Below are 13,474 nucleotides of genomic sequence, written 5' to 3'. Positions count from 1 at the left end.
CATGCAGCATGTAATGGGGGATCCAAATGCATGCTGCACGTCATGGGGGCCCCACGTGCATGCCGCATGTCATGGGGGCCTCACGTGCATGACACATGTCATGGGGGCCCCGAATGCATGCCTCAAGTCATGGGGGCCCCAAATGAATGCCGCATTTCATGGGGGCCCCACATGCATGCCGCATGTCTTGGGGCCCACAAATGCATGCCGCATGTCATAGGGGCCCCACATGCATGGCGCATTTCATGGGAGCCCCGAATGCATGCCTCAAGTCATGGGGGCCCCAAATGCATGCCGCATATCATGGGGTCCCACATGCATGCCACATATGATGGGGGTCCCACATGCATGCCGCATGTCATGGGTGCCCCAAATGCATGCCGCATGTCATGGCGGCCCCAAATGCATGACTCATGTCATGGGGGTCCAAATGCTTGCCGCATGTCATGGGGGCCATAACTGCATGCCGCATGTCATGGGGGCCCCACGTGCATGTCGCATTTAATGGGGGGTTCAAATGCGTTCCACATGTCATGGGGGTCCCACATGCATGCCGCAAGTCATGGTGGCCCCAAATGCATGCCGCATATCATGGGGGCCCCACGTGCATGCCGAATGTCTTGGGGCCCACAAATCCATGCCGCATGGCATAGGGCCCCACATGCATGGCGCATTTCATGGGGGCCCCACATGCATGGCGCATGTCATGTGGGCCCCAAATGCATGCCGCATGTCATGGGGGCCCCACGTACATGCCACATGTCATGGGGGCACACATGCATGCCGCATGTCATGGGGCCCCACTTGCATGCAGCATGTCATAGGGGCCCACATGCATGGTGCATGTCATAGGGGGCCCCACATGCATGCCACATGTCATGGAGGCCCCAAATGCATGCCGCATGTCATGGGGGCCCCAGATGCATGCCGCATGTCAGGGGGGCCCCACATGCATGCCGCATGTCATGGAGGCCCCACATGCATGCCGCATGTCATGGGGGCCCAAATGATTGCCGCATGTCATGGGTTCCATAAATGTATGCCGCATGTCATGGGGGCTCCACGTGCATGCCGCATGTAATGGGTCCCCACATGCATGGAGCATGTCATGGGGGCCCCACATGCATGCCGCATGTCATGGGGGCCCCAAATGCATGCCTCAAGTCATGGGGCCCCAAATGCATGCCACATATCATGTGGGCTCCACGTGCATGCCGCATGTCATGGGGGCCCCGCAGGCATGGCACATTTCATGGGGGCCCCACATGCATGGAGCATGTCATGGGGGCCCCACATGCATGCCCCATGTCATCGGGGCCCCAAATGCATGCCTCAAGTCATGGGGCCCCAAATGCATGACACATATCACGTGGGCTCCACGTGCATGCCGCATTTCATGGGGGCCCCCCAGGCATGCCGCATGTCATGGGGGGCCCACATGCATGGCACATTTCATGGGGGCCCCAAATGCATGCCACATGTCATGAGGGCCCCGCATGCATGCCGCATGTCATGGGGGCCCCGCAGGCATGCCGCATGTCATGGGGGCCCCAAATGCATGCCGCATTTCATGGGGCCACACGTGCATGCCGCATGTAAGGGGGATCCAAATGCGTTCCGCATGCCATGGGGGTCCCACATGCATGCTGCATGTCATGGGGGGCCCACATGCATGCCGCATGTCATGGGGGCCCCACTTGCATGCAGCATGTAATGGGGGATCCAAATGCATGCTGCACGTCATGAGGGCCCCGCATGCATGCCGCATGTCATGGGGGCCCCGCAGGCATTCTACATGTCAAGGGGGCCCCAAATAAATGACGCATTTCATGGGGGCCCCACATGCATGCCGCATGTCATGGGGCCCACCAAATGCATGCCGCATGTCATAGGGGCCCCACATGCATGACGCATTTCATGGGGGCCCCAAATGCATGTCGCATGTCATGGGGCCCCACGTGCATGCCGCATGTCATGGGGGCCCCAAATGCATGCCGCATATCATGTGGGCCGCACATGCATGCCTCATGTCATGGGGGCCCCACTTGCATGCAGCATGTAATGGGGGATCGAAATGCTTGACGCATGTCATGGGGGTCCCACATGCATGCCGCATGTCATTTGGGCCCCACGTGCATACCACATGTCATGGGGGCCCCAAATGCATGCCGCATGTCCTGGGGGCCCCACATGCATGCCGCATTTCATGGGGCACCCAAATGCATGCCGCATGTCATGGGGGCCCCAAATGCATGCCGCATGTCATGACGGCCCCAAATGCATGACTCATGTCATGGGGGCCCCACGTGCATGCCGCATGTCATGGGGGATCCAAACTCATGCCGCATGTCATTGGGGCCCCAAGCGTATGCCGCATGTCATGGGGGCCCCATGTGCATGCCACATGTAATGGGGGCCCCAAATGCATGCGGCATGTAATGGGGCCCCCAAATGCATGCCGCATGTCATGGGGGCCCCAAATGCATGCCTCAAGTCATTGGGGGCCCCAAATGCATGCCGCATGTCATGAGGGTGCCGCATGCATGCAGCATCTCATGGGAGCCCCGAAGGCATTCCGCATGTCATGGGGGCCCCACATGCATGCCGCATGTCATAGGGGCCCCACATGCATGGCACATGTCATGGGAAGCCCACATGCATGCCACATGTCATGGGGGCCCCACATGCATGCCGCATTTCATGAGGGACCCAAATGCATGCCGCATGTCATGGGGGCCCCAAATGCATGCCCCATGTCATGGCGGCCCCAAATGCATGACTCATGTCATGGTGGCCCCACGTGCATGCCGCATGTCATGGGGGGTCCAATCTCATGCCGCATGTCATTGGGGCCCCAAGCATATGCCTCATGTCATGGGGGCTTCATGTGCATGCCACATGTAATGGGGGCCCCAAATGCATGTGTCATGTCATAGGGGCAACACGTGCATGCCGCATGCCTCGGGCACCCCAAATGCATGCAGCATGTTATGGGGGCCCATGTGCGTGCCGCATGTCTCAGGTACCCCAAATGCATGCAGCATGTTTTGCAGGCCCCAAATGCATGCCGCATGTCATGGGGGCCCAAATGCATGACGCATGTCATGGGGGCCCCACATGCATGCCGCATGTCATGGGGGCCCAAATGCTTGCCGCATGTCATAGTGGCCCCAAATGCATGCTGCATGTCATGATGGCCCCACGTGCATGCCGCATGTCATGGGGGCCCCAAATGCATGGCTCAAGTAATGGGGGCGCCAAATGCATGCTGCATGTCATGAGGGCCCCACGTGCATGTCATGGGGACCATAAATGCATGCGGGATATCATGGGGCCCCACATGCATGCCACATGTCATGGGGGCCTCACGTGCATTCCGCATGTCATGGGGGCCCCACGTACATGCTGCATGTCATTGGGGCCCCGCAGGCATTCCGCATGTCATGGGGGCCTCACGTGCATTCCGCATGTCATGGGGGCCCCACGTTCATGCTGCATGTCATTGGGGCCCCGCGTGCTTGCCGCATGTCATGGGGGCCCCACGTGCATGCCTCATGTCACGGGGGCCACAAATGTATGCCGCATGTCATGGGGGCCCCACGTGCATGCCGCATGTCATGGGGCCCCCCAAATGCATGCCGCATGTCATAGGGGCCCCACATGCATGCCACATGTCAAAGGGGCCCCACATGCATGGAGCATATCATGGGGGCCCCACATGCATGCCGCATGTCATAGGGGCCCCACATGCATGCCGCATGTCAATGGGGGTCCCACATGCATGCCGCATGTCATAGGGGCCCACATGCATGGCGCATGTCATGGGGGGCCCACATGCATGCCACATGTCATGGGGGCCCCACATGCATGCCGCATTTCATGGGGGACCCAAATGCATGCCGCATGTCATGGGGGCCCCAAATGCATGCCGCATGTCATGGCGGCCCCAAATGCATGACTCATGTCCTGGGGGCCCGCAAATGCATACCGCATGTCATGGGAGCCCCACGTGCATGTCGCATGTCATGTGGGCCCCATATGCATGCCGCATGTCATGGAGGCCCCAAATGCATGACTCATGTCATGGGGGCCCCACGTGCATGCCGCATGTCTCAGGTACCCCAAATGCATGCAGCATGTTATGCAGTCCCCAAATGCATGCCGCATGTCATGGGGGCCCAAATGCATGCCGCATGTCATGGGGGCCCCACGTGCATGAAGCATGTCATGGGGGCCCCAAATGCATGCCACATGTCATGGGGGCTCCACATGCATGCCGCATGTAATGGGGCCCAAATGCTTGCCGCATGTCATAGTGGCCCCAAATTCATGCTGCATGTCATGATGGCCCCACGTGCATGCCGCATGTCATGGGGGCCCCAAATGCATGGCTCAAGTCATGGGGGCCCCAAATGCATGCCGCATGTCATGGGGGCCCCACGTGCATTCTGCATGTCATTGGGGCCCCATGTGCTTTTCGCATGTCATGGAGGCCCAAATGCATGCCGCATGTCATGGGGGCCATAAATGCATGCCGGATATCATGGGGCCCCACATGCATGCCCCATGTCATCGGGGCCCCAAATGCATGCCTCAAGTCATGGGGCCCCAAATGCATGACACATATCACGTGGGCCCCCGTGCATGCCGCATGTCATGGGGGTCCCACATGCATGCTGCATTTCATGGGGGCCCCACATGCATGCCGCATGTCATGGGGCCCCCCAAATGCATGCCGCATGTCATAGGGGCCCCACATGCATGACGCATGTCATGGGGGCCCCATGTGCATGCCGCATGTCATGGGGGCCCCAAATGCATGCGGCATATCATGTGGGCCCCACATGCATGGCGCATGTCATGGGGGCCCCAAATGCGTGCCGCATATCATGGGGGCCCCAAATGCATGCAGCATGTCATGGGGGCCCCACGTGCATGCCACATGTCATGGGGGGCCACATGCATGCCGCATGTCATGGGGGCCCCACTTGCATGCAGCATGTAATGGGGGATCCAAATGAATCACGCATGTCATGGGGGTCCCACATGCATGCCGCATGTCATGGGGCCCCACATGCATGTTGCATGTCATGGGGGCCCCAAATGCATGCCGCATGTCATGGCCACCCCAAATGCATGACTCATGTCATGGGGGCCCCACATGCATGCCGCAAGTCATGGGGGCCCCAAATGTATGCCGCATGTCATGAGGGTGCCGCATGCATGCAGCATCTCATGGGAGCCCCGAAGGCATTCCGCATGTCATGGGGGCCCCAAATGCATGCCGCATGTCATGGGGGGCCCACATGCATGCCGCATGTCATGGGGGCCCCACTTGCATGCAGCATGTAATGGGGGATCAAAATGCATGCTGCATGTCATGAGGGTGCCGCATGCATGCAGCATCTCATGGGAGCCCCGAAGGCATTCCGCATGTCATGGGGGCCCACATGCATGGCGCATGTCATAGGGGCCCCACATGCATGCCGCATGTTATGGGGGCCCCACATGCATGCCGCATGTTATGGGGTGCCCACATGCATGTCGCATGTCATGGGGGCCCCAAATGCATGCATCAAGTCATGGGGGCCCCAAATTCATGCCACATATCATGTGGGCCCCACTTGCATGCCGCATTTCATGGGGGCCACACGTGCATGCCGCATGTAAGGGGCATCCAAATGCATGCCGCATGTCATGGGGGTCCCAAACGCATGCAGCATGCCATGGGGGTCCCACGTGCATGGTGCATTTCATGGGGGCCCCAAATGCATGCCGCATGTCATGGGGGCCCCACGTGCATACCACATGTCTTGGGGCCCCCAAACGCATGCAGCATGCCATGGGGGTCCCACGTGCATGGTGCATTTCATGGGGGGCCCAAATGCATGACACATATCATGTGGGCTCCACGTGCATGCCGCATTTCATGGGGGCCCCGCAGGCATGCCGCATGTCACGGGGGGCCCACATGCATGCCGCATGTCATGGGGGCCCCACTTGCTTGCAGCATGTAATGGGGGATCCAAATGAATGACGCATGTCATGGGGGTCCCACATGCATGCCGCATGTCATGGGGGCCCACGTGCATACCACATGTCATGGGGGGCCACATGCATGCCGCATGTCATGGGGGCCCCACTTGCTTGCAGCATGTAATGGGGGATCCAAATGAATGACGCATGTCATGGGGGTCCCACATGCATGCCGCATGTCATGGGGGCCCACGTGCATGGCACATTTCATGGGGGCCCACATGCATGGCGCATATCATGTGGGCCCCACTTGCATGCCGCATATATTGGGGGCCCCAAATGCATGCCGCATGCCATGAGGGCCCTGCATGCATGCCGCATGTCATGGGGGCCCGCAGGCATGCCGCATGTCATGGGGGCCCCAAATGCATGCCGCATTTCATGGGGGCCACACGTGCATGCCGCATGTCATGGGGGCCCCAATTGCATGCAGCATGTAATGGGGGATCCAAATGCATGCTGCACGTCATGGGGGCCCCACGTGCATGCCGCATGTCATGGGGGCCTCACGTGCATGACACATGTCATGGGGGCCCCGAATGCATGCCTCAAGTCATGGGGGCCCCAAATGAATGCCGCATTTCATGGGGGCCCCACATGCATGCCGCATGTCTTGGGGCCCACAAATGCATGCCGCATGTCATAGGGGCCCCACATGCATGGCGCATTTCATGGGGGCCCCGAATGCATGCCTCAAGTCATGGGGGCCCCAAATGCATGCCGCATATCATGGGGTCCCACATGCATGCCACATATGATGGGGGTCCCACATGCATGCCGCATGTCATGGGTGCCCCAAATGCATGCCGCATGTCATGGCGGCCCCAAATGCATGACTCATGTCATGGGGGTCCAAATGCTTGCCGCATGTCATGGGGGCCATAACTGCATGCCGCATGTCATGGGGGCCCCACGTGCATGTCGCATTTAATGGGGGGTTCAAATGCGTTCCGCATGTCATGGGGGTCCCACATGCATGCCGCAAGTCATGGTGGCCCCAAATGCATGCCGCATATCATGGGGGCCCCACGTGCATGCCGAATGTCTTGGGGCCCACAAATCCATGCCGCATGGCATAGGGCCCCACATGCATGGCGCATTTCATGGGGGCCCCACATGCATGGCGCATGTCATGTGGGCCCCAAATGCATGCCACATGTCATGGAGGCCCCAAATGCATGCCGCATGTCATGGGGGCCCCAGATGCATGCCGCATGTCAGGGGGGCCCCACATGCATGCCGCATGTCATGGAGGCCCCACATGCATGCCGCATGTCATGGGGGCCCAAATGCTTGCCGCATGTCATGGGTTCCATAAATGTATGCCGCATGTCATGGGGGCTCCACGTGCATGCCGCATGTAATGGGTCCCCACATGCATGGAGCATGTCATGGGGGCCCCACATGCATGCCGCATGTCATGGGGGCCCCAAATGCATGCCTCAAGTCATGGGGCCCCAAATGCATGCCACATATCATGTGGGCTCCACGTGCATGCCGCATGTCATGGGGGCCCCGCAGGCATGGCACATTTCATGGGGGCCCCACATGCATGGAGCATGTCATGGGGGCCCCACATGCATGCCCCATGTCATCGGGGCCCCAAATGCATGCCTCAAGTCATGGGGCCCCAAATGCATGACACATATCACGTGGGCTCCACGTGCATGCCGCATTTCATGGGGGCCCCCCAGGCATGCCGCATGTCATGGGGGGCCCACATGCATGCCGCATGTCATGGGGGCCCCGCAGGCATGCCGCATGTCATGGGGGCCCCAAATGCATGCCGCATTTCATGGGGCCACACGTGCATGCCGCATGTAAGGGGGATCCAAATGCGTGCCGCATGTCATGGGGGTCCCACATGCATGCTGCATGTCATGGGGGGCCCACATGCATGCCGCATGTCATGGGGGCCCCACTTGCATGCAGCATGTAATGGGGGATCCAAATGCATGCTGCACGTCATGAGGGCCCCGCATGCATGCCGCATGTCATGGGGGCCCCGCAGGCATTCTACATGTCAAGGGGGCCCCAAATAAATGACGCATTTCATGGGGGCCCCACATGCATGCCGCATGTCATGGGGCCCACCAAATGCATGCCGCATGTCATAGGGGCCCCACATGCATGACGCATTTCATGGGGGCCCCAAATGCATGTCGCATGTCATGGGGCCCCACGTGCATGCCGCATGTCATGGGGGCCCCAAATGCATGCCGCATATCATGTGGGCCCCACATGTATGCCTCATGTCATGGGGGCCCCACTTGCATGCAGCATGTAATGGGGGATCGAAATGCTTGACGCATGTCATGGGGGTCCCACATGCATGCCGCATGTCATTTGGGCCCCACGTGCATACCACATGTCATGGGGGCCCCAAATGCATGCCGCATGTCCTGGGGGCCCCACATGCATGCCGCATTTCATGGGGCACCCAAATGCATGCCGCATGTCATGGGGGCCCCAAATGCATGCCGCATGTCATGGCGGCCCCAAATGCATGACTCATGTCATGGGGGCCCCACGTGCATGCCGCATGTCATGGGGGATCCAAACTCATGCCGCATGTCATTGGGGCCCCAAGCGTATGCCGCATGTCATGGGGGCCCCATGTGCATGCCACATGTAATGGGGGCCCCAAATGCATGCGGCATGTAATGGGGCCCCCAAATGCATGCCGCATGTCATGGGGGCCCCAAATGCATGCCTCAAGTCATTGGGGGCCCCAAATGCATGCCGCATGTCATGAGGGTGCCGCATGCATGCAGCATCTCATGGGAGCCCCGAAGGCATTCCGCATGTCATGGGGGCCCCACATGCATGCCGCATGTCATAGGGGCCCCACATGCATGGCGCATGTCATGGGAAGCCCACATGCATGCCACATGTCATGGGGGCCCCACATGCATGCCGCATTTCATGAGGGACCCAAATGCATGCCGCATGTCATGGGGGCCCCAAATGCATGCCCCATGTCATGGCGGCCCCAAATGCATGACTCATGTCATGGTGGCCCCACGTGCATGCCGCATGTCATGGGGGGTCCAATCTCATGCCGCATGTCATTGGGGCCCCAAGCATATGCCTCATGTCATGGGGGCTTCATGTGCATGCCACATGTAATGGGGGCCCCAAATGCATGTGTCATGTCATAGGGGCAACACGTGCATGCCGCATGCCTCGGGCACCCCAAATGCATGCAGCATGTTATGGGGGCCCATGTGCATGCCGCATGTCTCAGGTACCCCAAATGCATGCAGCATGTTATGCAGGCCCCAAATGCATGCCGCATGTCATGGGGGCCCAAATGCATGACGCATGTCATGGGGGCCCCACATGCATGCCGCATGTCATGGGGGCCCAAATGCTTGCCGCATGTCATAGTGGCCCCAAATGCATGCTGCATGTCATGATGGCCCCACGTGCATGCTGCATGTCATGGGGGCCCCACGTGCATGTCATGGGGACCATAAATGCATGCGGGATATCATGGGGCCCCACATGCATGCCACATGTCATGGGGGCCTCACGTGCATTCCGCATGTCATGGGGGCCCCACGTACATGCTGCATGTCATTGGGGCCCCGCAGGCATTCCGCATGTCATGGGGGCCTCACGTGCATTCCGCATGTCATGGGGGCCCCACGTACATGCTGCATGTCATTGGGGCCCCGCGTGCTTGCCGCATGTCATGGGGGCCCCACGTGCATGCCTCATGTCACGGGGGCCACAAATGTATGCCGCATGTCATGGGGGCCCCACGTGCATGCCGCATGTCATGGGGCCCCCCAAATGCATGCCGCATGTCATAGGGGCCCCACATGCATGCCACATGTCAAAGGGGCCCCACATGCATGGAGCATATCATGGGGGCCCCACATGCATGCCGCATGTCATAGGGGCCCCACATGCATGCCGCATGTCAATGGGGGTCCCACATGCATGCCGCATGTCATAGGGGCCCACATGCATGGCGCATGTCATGGGGGGCCCACATGCATGCCACATGTCATGGGGGCCCCACATGCATGCCGCATTTCATGGGGGACCCAAATGCATGCCGCATGTCATGGGGGCCCCAAATGCATGCCGCATGTCATGGCGGCCCCAAATGCATGACTCATGTCCTGGGGGCCCGCAAATGCATACCGCATGTCATGGGAGCCCCACGTGCATGTCGCATGTCATGTGGGCCCCATATGCATGCCGCATGACATGGAGGCCCCAAATGCATGACTCATGTCATGGGGGCCCCACGTGCATGCCGCATGTCTCAGGTACCCCAAATGCATGCAGCATGTTATGCAGTCCCCAAATGCATGCCGCATGTCATGGGGGCCCAAATGCATGCCGCATGTCATGGGGGCCCCACGTGCATGAAGCATGTCATGGGGGCCCCAAATGCATGCCACATGTCATGGGGGCTCCACATGCATGCCGCATGTAATGGGGCCCAAATGCTTGCCACATGTCATAGTGGCCCCAAATTCATGCTGCATGTCATGATGGCCCCACGTGCATGCCGCATGTCATGGGGGCCCCAAATGCATGGCTCAAGTCATGGGGGCCCCAAATGCATGCCGCATGTCATGGGGGCCCCACGTGCATTCTGCATGTCATTGGGGCCCCATGTGCTTTTCGCATGTCATGGAGGCCCAAATGCATGCCGCATGTCATGGGGGCCATAAATGCATGCCGGATATCATGGGGCCCCACATGCATGCCACATGTCATGGGGGCCCCACATGCATGCCGCATTTCATGGGTGACCCAAATGGATGCATGCCGCATGGCATTAGGGCCCCGCAGGCATTCCGCATGTCATGGGGGCCTCACGTGCATTCCGCATGTCATGGGGGCCCCACGTACATGCTGCATGTCATTGGGGCCCCGCGTGCTTGCCGCATGTCTCGGGCACCCCAAATGCATGCAGCATGTTATGCAGGCCCCAAATGCATGCCACATGTCATGGGGGCCCAAATGCAAGACGCATGTCATGGGGGCCCCACATGCATGCCGCATGTCATGGGGGCCCAAATGCTTGCCGCATGTCATAGTGGCCCCAAATGCATGCTGCATGTCATGATGGCCCCACGTGCATGCCGCATGTCATGGGGGCCCCAAATGCATGCCTCAAGTCATGGGGGCCCCAAATGCATGCCGCATATCATGGGGGTCCCACATGCATGCCACATATGATGGGGGTCCCACATGCATGCCGCATGTCATGGGGGCCACAAATGCATGCCGCATGTCATAGTGGCCCCAGATGCATGCTGCATGTCATGAGGGCCCCACGTGCATGCTGCATGTCATAGGGGCCCCAATTGCATGCCGCATGTCATAGGGGCCCCACATGCATGGCACATGTCATAGTGGCCCCAGATGCATGCTGCATGTCATGAGGGCCCCACGTGCATGCCGCATGTCATAGGGGCCCCAATTGCATGCCGCATGTCATAGGGGCCCCACATGCATGCCGCATGTCAAGGGGGCCCCAAATGCATGCCACATGTCATGGGGCCCAAATGCATGCCGCATGTAATGGGGGCCCCACATGCATGCCGCATGTCATGGGGGCCCCATGTGAATGCCGCATGTCATGGGGGCCCAAAATGCATGCCTCAAGTCATGGGGGCCCCACATGCATGCTTCATATCATGGGGGCCCCACGTGCATGCCGCATTTCATGGTGGCCCCACGTGCTTGTCGCATGTCATGGGGCCCCCCAAATGCATGCAGCATGTCTTGGGGCCCACAAATGCATGTCATAGGGGCCCCACATGCATGGCGCATTTCATGGATGCCCCACATGCATGCGCAAGTCATGGGGGCCCCAAATGTGTGCCGCATATCATGGGGGCCCCAAATGCATGCAGCATGTCATGGGGGTCCCACGTGCATGCCACATGTCATGGGGGGCCCACATGCATGCCGCATGTCATGGGGCCCCACTTGCATGCAGCATGTCATAGGGGCCCCACATGCATGGTGCATGTCATAGGGGGCCCCACATGCATGCCGCATGTCATGGAGGCCCCAAATGCATGCCGCATGTCATGGGGGCCCCAGATGCATGCCGCATGTCAGGGGGGCCCCACATGCATGCCGCATGTCATGGAGGCCCCACATGCATGCCGCATGTCATGGGGGCCCAAATGCTTGCCGCATGTCATGGGTTCCATAAATGTATGCCGCATGTCATGAGGGCCCCACATGCATGCCGCATGTCATGTGGGCTCCACGTGCATGCCGCATGTCATGGGGGCCCCGCAGGCATGCCGCATGTCATGGGGGGCCCACATGCATGGCACATTTCATGGGGGCCCCACATGCATGGAGCATGTCATGGGGGCCCCACATGCATGCCCCATGTCATCGGGGCCCCAAATGCATGCCTCAAGTCATAGGGCCCCAAATGCATGCCGCATGTCATGGGGGCCCCGCAGGCATGCCGCATGTCATGGGGGCCCCAAATGCATGCCGCATTTCATGGGGCCACACGTGCATGCCGCATGTAAGGGGGATCCAAATGCATGCCGCATGTCATGGGGGTCCCACATGCATGCTGCATGTCATGGGGGGCCCACATGCATGCCGCATGTCATGGGGGCCCCACTTGCATGCAGCATGTAATGGGGGATCCAAATGCATGCTGCACATCATGAGGGCCCCGCATGCATGCCGCATGTCATGGGGGCCCCGCAGGCATTCCACATGTCAAGGGCCCCAAATAAATGACGCATTTCATGGGGGCCCCACATGCATGCCGCATGTCATGGGGCCCACCAAATGCATGCCGCATGTCATAGGGGCCCCACATGCATGACGCATTTCATGGGGGCCCCAAATGCATGTCGCATGTCACGGGGGCCCCACGTGCATGCCGCATGTCATGGGGCCCCAAATGCATGCCGCATATCATGTGGGCCCCACATGTATGGCGCATGTCATGGGGGCCCCAAATGCGTGCCGCATATCATGGGGGCCCCAAATGCATGCAGCATGTCATGGGGGCCCCACGTGCATGCCACATGTCATGGGGGCCACATGCATGCCGCATGTCATGGGGGCCCCACTTGCATGCAGCATGTAATGGGGGATCCAAATGAATCACGCATGTCATGGGGGCCCCAAATGCAGGCCGCATGTCATGGGGCCTCCACATGCATGCCGCATGTCATGGGGGCCCCACGTGCATGGTGCATTTCATGGGGGCCCACATGCATGACGCATGTCATAGGGGCCCCACATGCATGCCGCATGTTATGGGGGCCCCACATGCATGCCGCATGTTATGGGGGCCCCACATGCATGTCGCATGTCATGGGGGCCCCAAATGCATGCCTCAAGTCATGGGGGCCCCAAATGCATGCCACATATCATGTGGGCCCCACTTGCATGCCGCATTTCATGGGGGCCACACGTGCAT

This window comes from Phyllobates terribilis, unplaced genomic scaffold (assembly GCF_046119375.1).
Source record: "Phyllobates terribilis strain yellow unplaced genomic scaffold, ASM4611937v1 Scaffold_3__8_contigs__length_932513732, whole genome shotgun sequence".
Taxonomy (NCBI): domain Eukaryota; kingdom Metazoa; phylum Chordata; class Amphibia; order Anura; family Dendrobatidae; genus Phyllobates; species Phyllobates terribilis.
Note: the sequence above shows the minus strand (reverse complement) of the source record.